A 16,916-nucleotide genomic window follows, 5' to 3' on the forward strand; every position below is an offset into this window, starting at 1 on the left:
AAACTATGCATGTATACTTGTGGACTCTTCAAGGGCATCATTACGTGAGACTGTTCTCTTGAATGCTAACTATCCCATGGGTGGTGGAAAACCACAATATTTTGTGCCTCCTTGTCTCGATGGCAAAGCATCTGTGTGTGCTGGATTTTTATACTGTGTTGAGCTACATTCAGACATTCACCAGTCTGAAGTTCGGGCTCACATGGCATATTGTTAAGAGTACTCTCATCCTTCATGCGTGTATTGTTAAGGGTGTCATTATGTTACAGGACAAATGTTGTTGAATTAGAATATCTACTACGTTTCAGAATACTTATGTTACATGCTAGTTAAAATTGACAGCATAGATCGGAGTGTTGCATTTTCCTTCCACAGTGTAGTATAAGGACAGGAAACAGTTGTGATAGGTTACGAAGTTCGGAGCATAACTGACCAACTTGGTTTAACCAAGGGAGACATTTAATAAGACATTTTAATGAAAGCCTTGAAAATGCAGTCTCTAGATTAATAATTAAATGGCAGCTTGCATTCGGGAGATAGTGGGTTTGTGAACCCCACTGTCATTAAGCCTGCAGATGGTTTTCCATGGTTTCTTACCTTCACACCAGGCAAATACTGGGGCTGTACCATAATAGAGGTTAGAGCCACTTCCTTTCCACTCCTAGCACTCTTCTATCCCATCATTGCCTATCGGTGTTGGTACGACATAAAGGAAATTGTAAAAAACAAAATTAAAATTAATAGTGATAGTTAAAAATATATTTAGTCTGTTTCATTTTAGTTTAGGACTTTAAGAGTAATGCATTGATATCTCAAGTTATAAGCTTCTACCTTAAAATACCAGTATATATTTTATTGATGATTTCTACTTCATATTACATTCAATAGCTATGATAGCTTTGTAATCTGAAATATAATATGTCCTTATTTGAAAACTGTTGTGACGGTTTCATGGAAAAAGGTACACAACTGCTTCTGATTATGGCTGTTGAGAGAAATCATTATTCACGCCAATACAAAATAAATTGCCTATAGAATTACATTTATTTCCTCCTTATAGGGTAGAAATAGAATAAATTTCTGATGCTATAAATAGCTACCTCACGCTTCCTTTCCCTAGAATGCTTCTTCAGTGATGCCTATGCCATCTATGACAGCTGATGGTGAATCCTGTTGAGATTCAAACAAGCCTTTGGGCTGAATACCCAAAAACATGGATAGGTGATATGATCCTGGTAATCGATAATGTAATAGTGCTGGACATAGCGGCAGTTCTTCAAGGGCTTGGAAACAAATGTGTTGTAAAACTGTCTTCAGCTTCCTCTTCTACCTCAGTCATCCTTGATATCATAGCTGCAATCAGTATTTTAAATTCACACATTCCATGTGATTCATCTTATCCTGCAGATAAATTCTGCAACAACGCACATACATTTCACTTATCTGCATGTTTATATATGCCATTGTTCTGTTTCCTGACATGAGGGCGGGGTTGAAATGAAATGAAATTATATGGTGTATTTTATGGCTGGATATCCTTCCTGATGCCAGCATTAGTCGAGGAGCTAATAAAAATGAAATGAATAGTGAGTGAAATTGGGTAACGAGGTGGAAAGAATCGGCCATGGCCTACGAATCTGAAATCTCCCAGCATTTGCCTGGAAGTGAAAATGGGGGAAAAAACGGAAGAATGTCCTCAGGCCAACCAATGCTGGTGTTCGAAAGCACTAGTCTCTTAAATACTGAGCTTTGCTCCATAGTCATAGAACATTAACACATGCGGCCACTCCGGTCTGTACATATATGCATATTATATGGAGTAGGTCATGCAGTCAAGATTGGAGTGATAAAAATAATATTATTGGTTTTACATCCCACTAACTACATTTTTATATGTTTTGGAGATGCTGGAATTACGTCCTGCAGGAGTTCTTGTGCATGCCATTAAATCTATCTACAGCAGGCTGAAGTATTTGAGCACATTCTTTGTAACCAACAATCTTTATAATACCAATATAAATGGTCCGTTATTGGACATTATAAATTTTCCAGCTAAATCTTAAGGGTTGCATATCCATTGAGAATATCCAGTTAACAGCTTTGCCACTGGGCTCCTTGAACTTTCGTAACAGACATTCCATTACCTCATGACTTATTCTCACACGGTGGGGACGTTCGGCTTTATTCTATTTCTTAAGTCATCAGCCCAGACCGAACAAGTGGCTGTGCGGTTTCTATCACGTAGCTATAAGCTTGCATTCAGATGATAGTGGGTTCGAACCCCACTGTTGGCAGCCCTGTAGATGGTTTTCCATGATTTCCTATTTTAACACCAGACAGATGCTGGGGTTGTATCTGAATTAAGGCCATGCTCACTTCTCACTCTCAGCATTTTTCTATCCCGTCATCACCATAAGACCTATTTGCATCGGTATGACATAAAGAAAAAAGTAAATTTTTCTTTTTAAAAAACCAGCCCAGAGGCTGATTAGATCCTCAAATAGCACCATGTGGTTCTATCAATCAATCAATCAATCAATCAATCAATCATTCACTACTGATCTGCAATTAGGGCAGTCGCCCAGGTGGCAGATTCCCTATTTGTTGCTTTCCTAGCCTTTTCTTAAATGACCGCAAAGAAATTGGACATTTATTGAACATCTCCCTTTGTAAGTTATTCCAATCCCTAACTCCCCTTCCTATAAACGAATATTTGCCCCAATTTGTCCTCTTGAATTCCAACTTTATCTTCATATTGTAATCTTTCCTACTTTTAAAGACACCATCCAAACTTATTCGTCTACTGATGTCCTCCCACGCCCTCTCTCCGTTGACAGCTTGGAACATACCACTTAATCGAGCAGTTCTTCTCCTTTCTCCCAAGTCTTCCCAGCCCAAACTTCACAAAATTTTTGTAACGCTACTCTTTTGTCGGAAATCGCCCTGAACAAATCGAGCTGCTTTTCTTTGGATTTTTTCTACTTCCTGAATCAAGTAATCCTGGTAAGGGTCCCATACACTGGAACCATACTCTACTTGGGGTCTCACCTGAAACAAATATACTCTCTCCCTTACATCCTGTTGTCAACAACCCCTAAATACTCTCATAACCATGTGCAGAGATCTGTACCCTTTATTTACAATTCCATTTTTGTGATTACCCCAATGAAGATCTTTCCTTATATTAATACCTAGGTATTTACAATGATCCCCAAAGGGAACTTTCACCCCATCAACGCAGTAATTAAAACTGAGAGGACTTTTCCTATTTGTGAAACTCACAACCTGACTTTTATCCCCGTTTATCGTCATACTATTGCCTACTGTCCATATCACAACATTATCGAGGTCATTTTGCAGTTGCTCACAATCTTGTAACTTATTTATTACTCTGTACAGAATAACATCATCTGTGAAAAGCCTTATCTCTGATTCAACTTCTTTACACATATCATTGATATATATATAAGAAAACAATAATACTGCCTTGAGGAATTCCCCTCTTAATTTTTACAGGGACAGATAAAGCTTCACCTACTCTAATTCTCTGAGTTCTATTTTCTAGAAACAGAGCAACCCATTCAGTCACTATTTTGTCAAGTCCAATTGCACTCATTTTTGCCAGTAGTCTCCCATGATCTACCCTATCAAATGCCTTAGGCAGGTCAATCGCGATACAGTCCAATTGACCTCCTGAATCCATGATATCTGCTATATCTTGCTGGAATCGTACAAGTTGAGCTTCAGTGGAATAACCTTTCCTAAACCCAAACTGCCTTCTGTCAAACCAGTTATTAATTTTGCAAACATGTCTAATATAATCAGAAAGAATGCTTTCCCAAAGCTTACATACAATGCATGTCAAACTGACTGGCCTGTAATTTTCAGCTTTATGTCTATCAGCCTTTCCTTTATATACAGGGGCTACTATAGCAACTCTCCATTCATTTGGTAAAGTTCCTTCATGCAAACAATAATCAAATACCGGGCGAGTTGGCCGTGCGCGTAGAGGCGCGCGGCTGTGAGCTTGCATCCGGGAGATAGTAGGTTCGAATCCCTCTATCGGCAGCCCTGAAGATGGTTTTCTGTGGTTTCCCATTCTCACACCAGGCAAATGCTGGGGCTGTACCTTAGGCCACGGCCGCTTCCTTCCAACTCCTAGGCCTTTCCTATCCCATCATCGCCATAAGACCTATCTGTGTTGGTGCGACGTGAAGCCCGTAGCAAAAAAAACAAAAACCAAATAAGTACTTCAGATATGGTACTATATCCCAACCCATTGTCTTTAGTATATCCCCCGAAACCTTATCAATTTCAGCTGCTTTTCTAGTATTCAACTTTTGTATCTTACTGTAGATGTCATTGCTGTCATAGGTAAATTTTACTACTTCTTTAGTATTAGTCATCTCCTCTATCTGGACATTATCCTTGTAACCAACAATCTTTACATACTGCTGGCTGAATACTTCTGCCTTTTGAAGATCTTCACATACACACTCCCTTTGTTCATTAATGATTCCTGGAATGTCCTTCTTGGAACATACTCTTCCATTTTTTACTAAACTTAGTATGGGCACCAATTATGTTTGCCATCATGTTATCCTCAGCTGCCTTCTTTGCTAGATTCAATTTCCTAGTAAGTTCCTTCAATTTCTTTTTACTTCCACAGCCATTTCTAACTCTTATTTCTTTCCAACCTGCACCTCCTTCTTAGTCTTTTTACTTCCGTGTTATAGTATAGTGGATCTTTACCATTCCTTACCACCTTTAAAAGTATAAACCTAGTTTCACATTCCACAACAATTGCTTTAAACACATCCCATAGTCTGTTTACATTTTTATTTACCGTTTTCCACCAATCGTAGTTACTTATTAAAAACTCCCTCATGCCAGTGTTATCAGCCATATGGTACTGCCTAACAGTCCTAATTTTAATATCCTTTGTTTCACATTTATTTTTAATCACCACAAAAACAGCTTCGTGATCACTAATACCATCTATTACTTCGGTTTCTTTATAGAGCTCGTCTGGTTTTACCAGCACCACATCCAGAACATTCTTCCCTTTAGTTGGTTCCATCACTTTCTGAATCAGGTGCCCTTCCCATATTAACTTATTTTCCATTTGTTGTTCATGCTTCCTGTCGTTCGCATTACCTTCCCAATTGACATTTCGTAAATTGAGATCCCCCGCTGCAATCACGTTCCTTTCCTTATCGTTTCCCACATAGCTGATTATCTTATCAAATAATTCTGAATCAGCATCTGTGCTATCGTTTCCTCTTCTGTACACTCCAAAGACATCAAGTTGCCTATTATCTTTAGAGATAAGCCTTACACCTAGAATTTTGTGTTTGTCATCTTTAACTTTTTTTATTTTATAGGGAAACAGCCAAAAACCAATGGTAGTGCCAAGATGAGGCATCCTAGTCAAGGTGAGGAGTGAGATAGTTTGCCATTGCTTTTCTCACTGGGCCAGAAAGTGCTATTGTAACATGACAGGCCCTATGAGTAACACCTTTCTTAGCACTCAGATGCATTAGTCATACTGCGTCGATCAATCCTTGGCACCATCCATACCCCAGCAGTTTCCATATTGTTACAACCATGGATGAGACTGGGACTTTGGTACCAGGCGAGATGGCCGTGTGGTTAGGAGCGCGCAAGTGTGATCTTGCATCCAGGAGATAGTGGGTTCGAATCCCACTGTCGGCAGCCCTGAAGATGGTTTTCTGTGGTTTCCCATTTTCACACCAAGAAAATGCTGGGGCTGTACCATAATTAAGGCCATGGCTGCTTCCTTCCCACTCCTAGGCCTTTCCTATCCCATTGTTGCCATAAGACCTATCTGTGTCGGTGCGACGTGAAGCAAATTATAAGATTTTAAAAAAGTGATAAAGGACTTTGGTCAACACATTGGTCTGACCTGTGGTAGAGATAGATGCAAAAGTGCTGCATCCATCAAGAAAGGGCTAAAGTCGGTTTTTCCATTTATGAAGCCAGATTTGTGACCTGTCACGATTAGTCTGTATTCAGTTGATGGGAGTCCGGGCTCTCCTAGGTAGATCAAAGCCAGGTGGACAGCTGACAGGATATGCTATCAGTACTAGCTGGTCAGGGTTTGAGGTGGCCCAATCATCCTGCCATACTTGATTTAAATTGAATCCATTTTGAATCAATATTTTGCCCAGTTTCCATGGAGGGTTTTTGATTTGTCATTTCAGACTTTTTCCAGGTACAGTCCTGATGAATGGGTGGGTAGTTGTGGATTCCCCATACATTTGAGCCATGTTTTTTCAGTAAAAAAGTTGTGGAGGTTCGATGTTGGATTACACTGGTAGCCACTGTATAGATGTTTATCTAATGGTTCCAGATTTTGTCTTTATATCTCCTACAGCAAAACTAAACAAAACAGAAAAGATAGCAAATTATAGTTCACACAACTTTTGTTATGTACAGTTTTTTACTACTAATATTAACGTTGAAATCTTATGCTTCATGTTTTGGCCATGCTAAAATTGCTATGTGGCTGTATACTGATCAGTCAAATAATATATAGCCCAGTGCAATCTCTGAACTCGAATGTAAAGTTTCAAGAAATTCTGTCAAGGCCTTATCCTGTGATGCACAAAAATTGAACGGAACCTTACTTTCTACCAAGTACAGTAGAGAAAATACAGGACAGTCTGCGAGATACAGAGGTACAGTGAATATAGGTCTGTCTAGCGGTTTAACTTCGAGTTACTTAGCCTGTCATAAGAGCATGTTCATTAGTTTGTGAAATTTTTGGTGTTATTGATGCGTTTGGAGTTAGTTAAAATCAGTAAATAATAGCGTGTGTCATTCGTTTATATCTCCTCTCATCATGAGTGAGAAGATATGTGCTATGTGTGGCAATAATAATTATGCAGTGCAGAAGAATTCACGGTCTTCTGTTTCCCTCGTGACATGGAAATGTAAGTAGATAATGCGTTTACATAGATATTCTTCCAGTGACAAAGAGATTTTTATAGTACTTTCTAAACTTCTGAGCTGCGTGACCCATATTATAAATGACTTATTTTACGGTGCAGCAGTTAACCTTCACTGGGCCACTTGGCCATGCGGTTAGAGGCACGCGGCTGTGAGCTTGCATCCAGAAGATAGTGGGTTCGAATTCCATTGTCGGCAGCCCTGAAAATCGTTTTCCCGTGGTGTCCCATTTTTACACTGTACCTTAATTAAGGCCACGGCCGCTTCCTTCCAACTCCTAGGCCTTTCCTATCCCATTGTTGCCATTTGGTTCATATGTATGTACTGAATACATTATTTTTAACAATACTTGAAAATATACGAAAAAAGTCAATTTTACGCACCATTTTAATTATAACCCTTGTTATAGTAACTTTATAGAAGACAGGCTACAGTACATACAGTAGTGAAACAAGAAATACAGCTTCCTTAACACCTTTGGAAAAAAATCAGTTTTTGTTTGAGTTCATAAAAATATGACCTTTCCCTACAGAAACAATATAGAAGCAGGATACTATTTCACATTATTCTGCTTCATAATTGTTCATAGGAACGTTGAGTATGTTACAAAAGTAAATGCCTATATCATATTTATAAATGCTTCTTATTTTGTACTTCATACTTTATGACAACCTTTAAAGTAGTTATTCGTTTTCATGGAACATGGTGGTTACAATGAAGGTTGCTTCACATATTGCGGTTAACCTCTCCTCCCGTCATGTTGAAACTTCTCGGCAATACCACGCAGCCAAGTTTCGTATGGAGCTTGTCACCCGTGACTTCTGGGCTTGCTTTCGTACGTGACCGGTAATTGACATCCGAGAAACAGCGATGCATTGCCAATTTTCCAATCCCTAGAAGTTCGAGTTTCTCGGTTCCCATCATATTAGTTCCCAGCGTCATTGTAACGCTTTCTTTATTTGTTAACTGTTCCTTACTAACTACAAATGCCGTATTGCATAGTTAATGTTGCACGAAATTCAAGTTAGAGTATTTTTTGCTTCAAGGGAGGAAATGTTTGCCTCGAGAAATCGAGAAATTCGTGTAACCGAATTTCGAGTAATAGAGAAATAAATACACGTGGAGAATAGGACAAACGGCCGGAAAATTTAAGTTACTTAAAGATAATGAAAATTCGAGTAGTCGTGGTTCGACTGTATTATTATTTGTATGTATGTGTCCTAAATAAGAGTGATTAGGTATATTTTCTTGTAACCATTTTATGGTTTTTGTTTTAAGATTTTAAATTTAATTTAATGTATGGCTTTATCCTGTTTTTTCACTTAGACCGTGGTGTAATATATGTGATGAAATCGAAGTTTAAAAAAATCTTCCTATTTTTCATTTATGAAAGTTGGCAGGTATGCATTCATAACGGACTGGCTGCATAAGAAATTTCATTACTACATTCACTCGTACCTGAGTCACTTCCATATTCTCAAAGCCGAGGATGAGACTGAGACAGGTCATTGAAAGTAACAAATTTATTCTAGCCGATACCAGAAGACAAAGTGCACTGTAAACACAAGGTCTTGCCAGCAAAGGCACAATTGAGTACCATTTAAATTTACAAATGTTGAAGTCTTCCACATTCATCATCATCATCCTCATCCTCGTTTTCCCATTTCCAGCTGATGCCAGGTGGGAGCAAATATGATTCCTCTCCACTTTGTTCTGTCGTTCCACCCTCCTTCTTCTGACGCGGTGTTCCAATGTTAAACCATTTCCATGATGTCGTTCGGCAGTAGCTTGTCCGTGCCTGACTGAATCATCAGTACATCTAGGGGCACTGCAGCTTTTGACATCAGCATTTCATTGGGTTTGTCTTTCTTGTTTCCAGTAGTGCTTTGACGAGCTCCACATTCCCCCTGATTATCGCGAGTGTGAGTGGAGAGCTCCCCAGGGAGAGTGACTCACAATCTACGTTCCCCTTCTCCACCAGTATTTGTAACGTTGTCTGAATTAGCATCTGGCCACATGCATAGACCTTGCAACACGTTCTTCCCATTACACTTGCAATCGCCATTAACTGTGAAATCAAAGCCTTTTGTCATCTTTGCCCGAACATTGGGATTGCCCCCGTATTCTTCCACATTGTTGGTCTAAATTGTTACAACTTTCTTGCTTTCTGAATAAAATATTATAAAAACATTTTGCAGTATATTCTTTCAGATAATGACAAGATAAATCAGGTATTGTTCTTTTTTGGTTATTTGCCGAATTTTTCATGTTAGTGCCTACCCATACTGGTTTCTTTCTTCGTGCAAATATATATTAATTTCCTTATTTGATTTATATATTTTTAAAATATTTTTCTTGAATTCAAATTTAATATAATCTTTTGAGTTTATCAGCCTTTCAAAGTATGAAATATAAGATTTAGAACAACCAACATATGTGTAAGAGAACACATTAATAACAGAATGACATGTTTTGATCTGCAAGAACATCCTCAAATTCTATCAGATCACTTCCAAACATGCATTTATATACACAGAATTTGTCACTTTGCATAAACTAGTTGGTGATTGTGAATGAGTAATATTATGAGCAAGCGTGACATTACATGAATGTTGAAATCAGTTGCTGACTCTCTGATGGATTTGAAAAATTTTCTGTACTTACACTGCTCCAGTTTGACATCTGTTTTCTCCTGGGTCAGTGACTGGACTGATTTGAGATCATTGGCTGTGTTCGTATCTCGCTAAAACAAACCTCTTGGTAGTGAGCCATATCCTGCCGGCCCATAAGAGATACTCGGATTATTATTTGACATAATATGTAAATTTTATTGATGTGAATTGCAGTCATATATGGTAAAGTAAGGAATCGCAGGATAGCTGAGACCGGAAGTTTATGGAGCCATCAAGTCGCTGGATATTGCCCAATACTTCCTCAGGACCGTGAGAATGGCTTAGCGTCACTAGGAGTTGGCACATCTCGGCACGTGTACAAGATGCTGACCAAGCGAAATATTCAGCCATTGAGAACGTGAGGATATGGCAAATATGGAGTCTACATCGCGCGAAGTCATAATCCCAGGTTGACTAACGTGTACAGTTGCTTGAGATAAATTCTGTTATTTGGTGGATTTCCACAGGTCTGTAAGTGAAATATAATCAGGAATACGGTAAAACATTGTAGGAAGAGATTTGATATAATCTGAACTGTGTTTTATTGATATGTTATAATTGATAATATGTCATTATAAATGGCAAGCATTCTGATTGGTGGTTTGTCTAAACAAGCGGGAATCCCATAGTTGCAACGGCGTTACCTACGCTTCCTTAGCACCCCAAGCTCTGGAGAGTATCACTCTGATCGGGTAGTTTGGAGAGTGTAGAAGTGTGGCTCTGATCGGGCAGTTTGGATAGTGTAGAAGTGTAACTCTGATCGTGGATACTGACGTGAGGTGGACGTTGTTCGATGTGCCCCGAGAATTGTACTTAAAAGTTGCCATGTGAATAGATCATTAACAGAGTATGGTTAATAAGACCAATAAACAGTGTTTCAGTCGTGCAGTGGAATAAAGTGACTGATGCAGAGTTAATTGCAGATTATATTATCGCAAAGTTCACTACCAATATATAGACGGTGATAATTAGCCGCAGTGTAGAAAGTGCAGGAGAGGCGTTCCATTGTCTCACATTTTCGTGTCGGTCGCATTTCGCGAGGAACTCTTGATTCGTACCGCGTGCCGCTCTCGAAAACTGTGTACATATACCCTCAAGTGTAAAATTTACAGTGTATTTATGTGTCAGTGTGTTTGGCTTAGTTTGTAGCCACAAAGGGGTTGTTCGGCACGTGCAGAATTGAGCGGTGAAGAGATATTCATCCAAAGCCTTATGTGTTGCAGTGTTCAATAACTTTCAGCAAGAAGATGGCTTTGCCTATGGAAGAAGGAAGTGCATTTCTACGTGTTGAAGCAGTGATCAACATGGAGTAGACACCCAACAAAGCAGAGATGTGAGCTGCTGCCATGTATCCAGAGAGTCTTCCAAGATAAGGCGCATGTGTGAATTATGGAATGTTATATGGGTTATGTTAAAATACTAGTGCAGTTTAGAATAGGGATTTTGTTTAACGTAAAGTAAGCCTGACGGCATGTGTTTGTTTCACTTTTATATTGTATATACGGATAAAAGAGAAATGCATGTTCTCTTTATTTTTATTTAGATATATGACTAGATAGTTGGGATAATGAGGGATTTGTTAGGATTATTTTGTTGTTCATTTATGTATGATAATTTAGTTTAGTTTTATTCCGTTTTTCCCTTGTAGATTAGTGCTAGGAGGATTAGATTGACAAGTTCATCCAAGTTCAAAGTTAAACACTTGCTACGTTGAGTGTTAATTCAATTTTATTTTGGTCATTTAGAGACAGTAACAGTTAATTGCATGATGCATGGTATTTCAGAAGCTGTACGTAAGGAGCTGCATAACAACGTTGAAAGAATAGGATCTTCGAATTTAAGTTGGAATCTGTTTTTGCCCAATGATTTGCACAGGAAACGAACCGGGTCTCATAATGTAAAAGGCTGATGTGATTTGTAAGAGATATGAGAAGTTATAATGCATGCGGAGTTATAAAATGATTATGCAGGCCGATTGCATGCCTGATAAGTGAAGGAATTATGTGCAGTGGATATGTACCTGCTATTGTCTTCTGAGAGAATATTAGTTATCAGAATTGACGGAATTGATTCCAGACCAATGAGTCTGATGTGTGTTAAATTGTCGAAGCATGCTAGGAAGCTATACGATTGTACGCGAGTTTCCGTGTAGCCGACGAAAGATGATATCTCATTGCAAGCTGATGTATTGGCCGTGTTTTCTTAGTCGGCGTGAATGAGATGGTATTTCCGTGTTACAATCTTGGCGGACAGAAACCAAGCCTTAGTACAGTGTTGAGTTCCAACATTTCCTTTCAGCCCACAGCACACCAGGAAATATGTGATGGATGATCGCGCTGTTGGGTGCGCAAATGCAGCAGAAGGCGGCAATGTTGCCCATTGCTTTCTACATGATATTCATGGATAATTATGTTTTTCTCTTACAGCAAGGTGTTTTATGATATTTCATGTTTGAATATGTTGTCTTGTTGTTTAATGGGGAACAGCCCGAGTGCTGAGTGGTCAATCTAGTTCTCACTAGATCCTTTGTGGTGAACCGTGATTCACGTAGAATCTGTGAAGTATCCGATATAAATAGATGTGTTATTTTGCTTATTTTGTTCACTGTAAATATAGCGTAGGAAATGCCACTAGTATTTTTTCATAATTCATATCATTACGTCTTAGTTTTTCTTTTCATCGTAACTTTCTTTTATATTGTAATTTTCTTTTAACGTTTAATCTTGCGACGACTCTAAATTAAATTACAAACCCGTATCAATGTGATTATTTTCGAGTGTCACTCCATCCGAGATAAATACGTATCAGTATATGCGTACATGTTACCATATAACATGAACAATGGACAAGCAGAAGAAGATTATTTCTGAAAGTATGCAAGTATTCAATGTTGTGCTTGATACTTCATTTCACTTTTGTTGTTTTGAACAATTAACGTTGTTAATGTCCAGTTATTTCTTTAATTTTGAGATTTTTGTAATGACATTTTATTATTTGATTTATTTGATTTTCGAGTAGTATGATTCGGGGATATTTATGAATAAACTCATCCTACCCCATATTATTGTTTCTCATTCGAGTTATACCTCCATTTTCCTGTCATTTACTTATATTTAAGCATAGAACTTCGACTTTTAGCCTGACCTAATGACGACCAACCCACTCTCTGCCCAACCCTGAGTTAGTCGGATGTTCATACAGGAATGAAGGCATCGTCCTAGAGGGTATTTACCCCTGGGTACGGTACAGTAGGGAAGCTAGGGGAAGGCAGAGGGTCGGTGGGTGGGTGGCTGGGTGAAAGTTCAGCAAAGAGAGAGACAAGTAGTAAGGGGTTATAGCCTATTGGTTTCTGCAGGTCATAGGAATTGAATGGACGAGAATGATTTTTCTTTAAGTCCCTTCCATCAATCTACACACAATTGCTTTCTCCAAGGATTCAAAATACCTCATATTATGCCCAAAATAACATAGGTGAAACCTTGTAATAAATGTCTCAAGAAATTTACCTGGATTGATGTTCTGAATGACCTGCTGGTTCATCTTCATGGCTGTTCAAGGTATATGTAAAATCCTTCTCCAGCACCATAACAGAAAGGCATCAGCGAATTTCATTTCTTGCTTTTTTATGGCCTAGCTTTCACATCAGTCTGTTACTATGGAAAATACAAATGCCATAACCATTCTAACCTTGGTATGTACAGATACATCTGATGACCTGGAGTTATTAAGCAGACCTTGGAATGCTGCCCTGCTAGGTGCTAATCCATGGCATAAATTTCATTACTAACATCACTTGTACTTACGAGACTAAGAAGGAGGTATAGATTGGAAAGAAATAGAGTTAGAAATGGCTGTAGACATGAGGAGAAATTGAAGGAACTTACTAGGAAATTGAATCCAGCAAAGAAGTCAGCTAAGGATAACATGACAGCAGGCATAATTGGCAGTCATACAAATTTTAGTGAAAAATGGAAGGGTATGTATAGGTACTTTAAGGCAGAAACAGGTTCCAAGGAGGACATTCCAGGAATCATTAATGAACAAGGAGAGTGTGTATGTGAGGATCTTCAAAAGGCAGAAGTATTTAGTCAGCAGTATGTAAAGATTGTAGATTACAAGGATAATGTCCATATAGAGGTGAATAATGCTAAAGAAGTGTTAAAATTTACACATGATAACAATGAAATTTACAATAAGGTAAAAAAAAAAGTTGAAATCTAGAAAAGGGGCTGGAATTGGTAAGATTTCTGGGGATACACTAAAAACAATGGGTTGGGATACATATCTGTACTTATTTGATTATTGTTTGCATGAAGGAGCTATACCAAATGAATGAAGAGTTGCGGTAGTAGTCCCTGTGTATAAAGAAGGAAGGCGTGATAGACATAAAGTTGAAAATTACAGGCCAGTCAGTTTGACATGCATGACATGTAAGCTTTGGGAAAGCATTCTTTCTGATTATATTAGACATGTTTGCGAAATTAACAACCGGTTCAATAGAGGGTGGTTCTGGTTTAGGAAAGGTTATTTCACTGAAGCTCAACTTACAGGATTCCAGCAAGATATCTTGGACTCGGGAGGTCAAATGGATTGTTTTTCAATTGGCCTGTCTAAGGCATTTGATAGGTTGGATTGTGGTGGACTACTGGCAAAAATGAGTGCAATTGGACTAGACAAAAGAGTGACTGAATGGGGGCTGACTTTGGAATTTATTTTTTTCATTTTGTTTGGCAAGAGGATAAGATACACTGTTATAATAGTACAAATATATACAAATTAGTAGTAGGTTTAAATATTTTTCTCATGGTGGAGAATCCTCTGATTGCTCGGATATCCATAAAGCGAAGCTTTAGGTCCAGCAGCCAATGTAGTTACTATCTTGGCACCACCCAGGGGTCTCGTGTAGGACAGTGCAACAATGATAACAATGATAACCCCGACAGCTCAAGAGATATAGATTGCCCATTCGTCAAATGGCTTCCGTAGATATGACACCACAAAGAATTAGTGGAGTGCAAATCTCTTTAGTGGTTTCCATGCTATCAATCAAGAAAATACAATATGGTGACAGTTAGGGCAAGATTTCAAAAACAAAAAATAACACACTTAGATTAATCTATGGACTCATTATATAGAATCCAATATGGGGGAACTTAGGGCAGAAAAGTTAAACCATTATACACCCTATGAAACAAAAAGAGATTTTAGATTATGGAGATAACACTTGAATACTATCACCATATAAAACAAAAACACAGATATTCTCTGGAACCCATAAACACAAATGATATCACGAATAGAGAAGTTAAAAAGCATTCATGTCCACTGCACATGATCTTCATGCCCTACTGTATATGGTAGTCAAACAATGGATCCCATTATACTATAGTGTTGTCCAGGCTTTGTTTGTGTGGCATCAGTAGCATATTAACGTGAAGTGTGAACCATATTTTAGGTATGGCTACAAGCTTACATAGTCGATCATTCTTGGCTAAAGATAAGTGTAGAGTTTTTGAAGGGTAGATGCAGAGAAAGTTATCCTCGCAGCTGGCAAAAAAACGAAATGCAAGTTTAAAAAAAATAAACAGTAATCGCTGGACATTTCGCACATATTGCTATACAGCTGATACCGGACAGCACACTTATTGAAACACGTAGGCAAAATATCAGGGAAGGTAAGCAAACCGCATGACAAATCTGATATAATTCTTCTTCTGTTTTTAAAATAGTATGTTATGGCAGATCAAGACTTAAGCGAGGGCTGAAGTTTTGAATTCTGTTTTCTAGAAATTTAAATTCTCAATACTAAGAGTTCGAGGTTAGTTGGATTCCAGATAAGACAGAGTAGAGTTGCAGTCTCAGATCACGTGAATAAAGAGAAGTGTTTTAAACCCCAGTCCACCGAGCTGGATAGCTGCAGTCGCTGAAGTGCGGCCAGTATCCAGTATTCGGGAGATAGTGGGTTCGAAACCCACTGTCGGCAGCCCTGAAAATGGTTTTCCGTGGTTTCCCATTTTCACACCAGGCAAATGCTGGGGCTGTATCTTAATTAAGGCCACGGCCACTTCCTTCCAACTCCTAGCCCCTTCCTCTCCCATCGTCGCCACAAGACCTATCTGTGTCGGTGCGACGTAAAGCAAGTAGCAAAAAAAAAATTAAACCCCAGTCCTTATCCAACATTCATGTTCAACTGTCATTCCTTTCCAATGTAAACTAGGTCGATATAGTTAGTTGTGCTCAAGCCGCACCCCCAACAAATACACGTTTAGTGCGTCTTTTACATTCATTTGTATCCGTGCATGTGTGCATTAATGTAGACATAAAATCTGTGTTACATTCAAGCATTATTCATTAAACTTTTTTACTAGTATTTTAAGGCCACCATGGCTAGTGTATCAGGTACACAGAAAACAGTGTAAACAAAGTCTTCAAATGTTTTGCAACATTTGTGAAGGAACTTTATTTTCCTTCCAATTGTTGAGAGTTGGAGATTAAGACAAATCTTTCACACCACATATTGCATGCAATACATGTGTCAAAGGACTTTGTAACTGGAATGAGGGCAAATGAAACGCAATGTCGTTATCCAAATCCATGTAATGGCACAGAGCAAAATAATCACTATGCCAGCTGTTATTTTTGTATGACCAACATTGTTGGTTACAGTAAGAAAAACAAAATTAAATATCCAAACCTCTTGTCAGCTATTTGGCCCCTTCCTCATGGACCTGACTCACCAGTACCTACTCCACCTGGTAACTTGAGTGATGAAATTGAAAGCAGTTCCTTGCAATCGGATGCTGAAGAAATGGATTTCGAGCCTCATCAATATGACACCAACAAACAAATTTACACAATCCCAATTAAATTATATGACAAGGCACCAAAGAAAGGAGTGAATTACTTGGCTCGAGATTACACAAAAGGAATCCGGTGTTACATTTTCCCAGTACGGAAATCTTGAGAAAGAATTCCAAAAATATTGTACAGAAGAAGATCAATTTGTATTTTGTATGGATGTTCAAATTCTTCATCAATTGGGAGAGGGGGAGAAAGAATATGATCCTAGCAACTAGTGCACTTTTACAGACTTCGAAAAGAAGTCTTATATTCTGCCTTCAATACAACTTGCACACTCCACAAGAACACTAAAGTTGTTGCTTAAAAGAACTAAATATCACGAGCATGAGTAACAAATTAGCAGTGATTTGAAGGTCATTGGATTGCTGCTTGGACAACAAAAGGGTTACACAAAAATTTCCTGTTAATATG

The 16,916-nt window shown here is 38.4% G+C and overlaps 1 protein-coding gene across 4 annotated transcripts in view; it reads left to right on the forward strand.

The window, feature by feature from the left end:
* The window catches only part of LOC136866098 (pre-mRNA cleavage complex 2 protein Pcf11), a 444,626-nt gene that overhangs the window by 219,441 nt on the left and 208,269 nt on the right, over nucleotides 1-16,916 (forward strand). The window lies entirely within an intron of this gene.

This window comes from Anabrus simplex, chromosome 3, assembly GCF_040414725.1.
Source record: "Anabrus simplex isolate iqAnaSimp1 chromosome 3, ASM4041472v1, whole genome shotgun sequence".
NCBI classification, from domain to species: domain Eukaryota; kingdom Metazoa; phylum Arthropoda; class Insecta; order Orthoptera; family Tettigoniidae; genus Anabrus; species Anabrus simplex.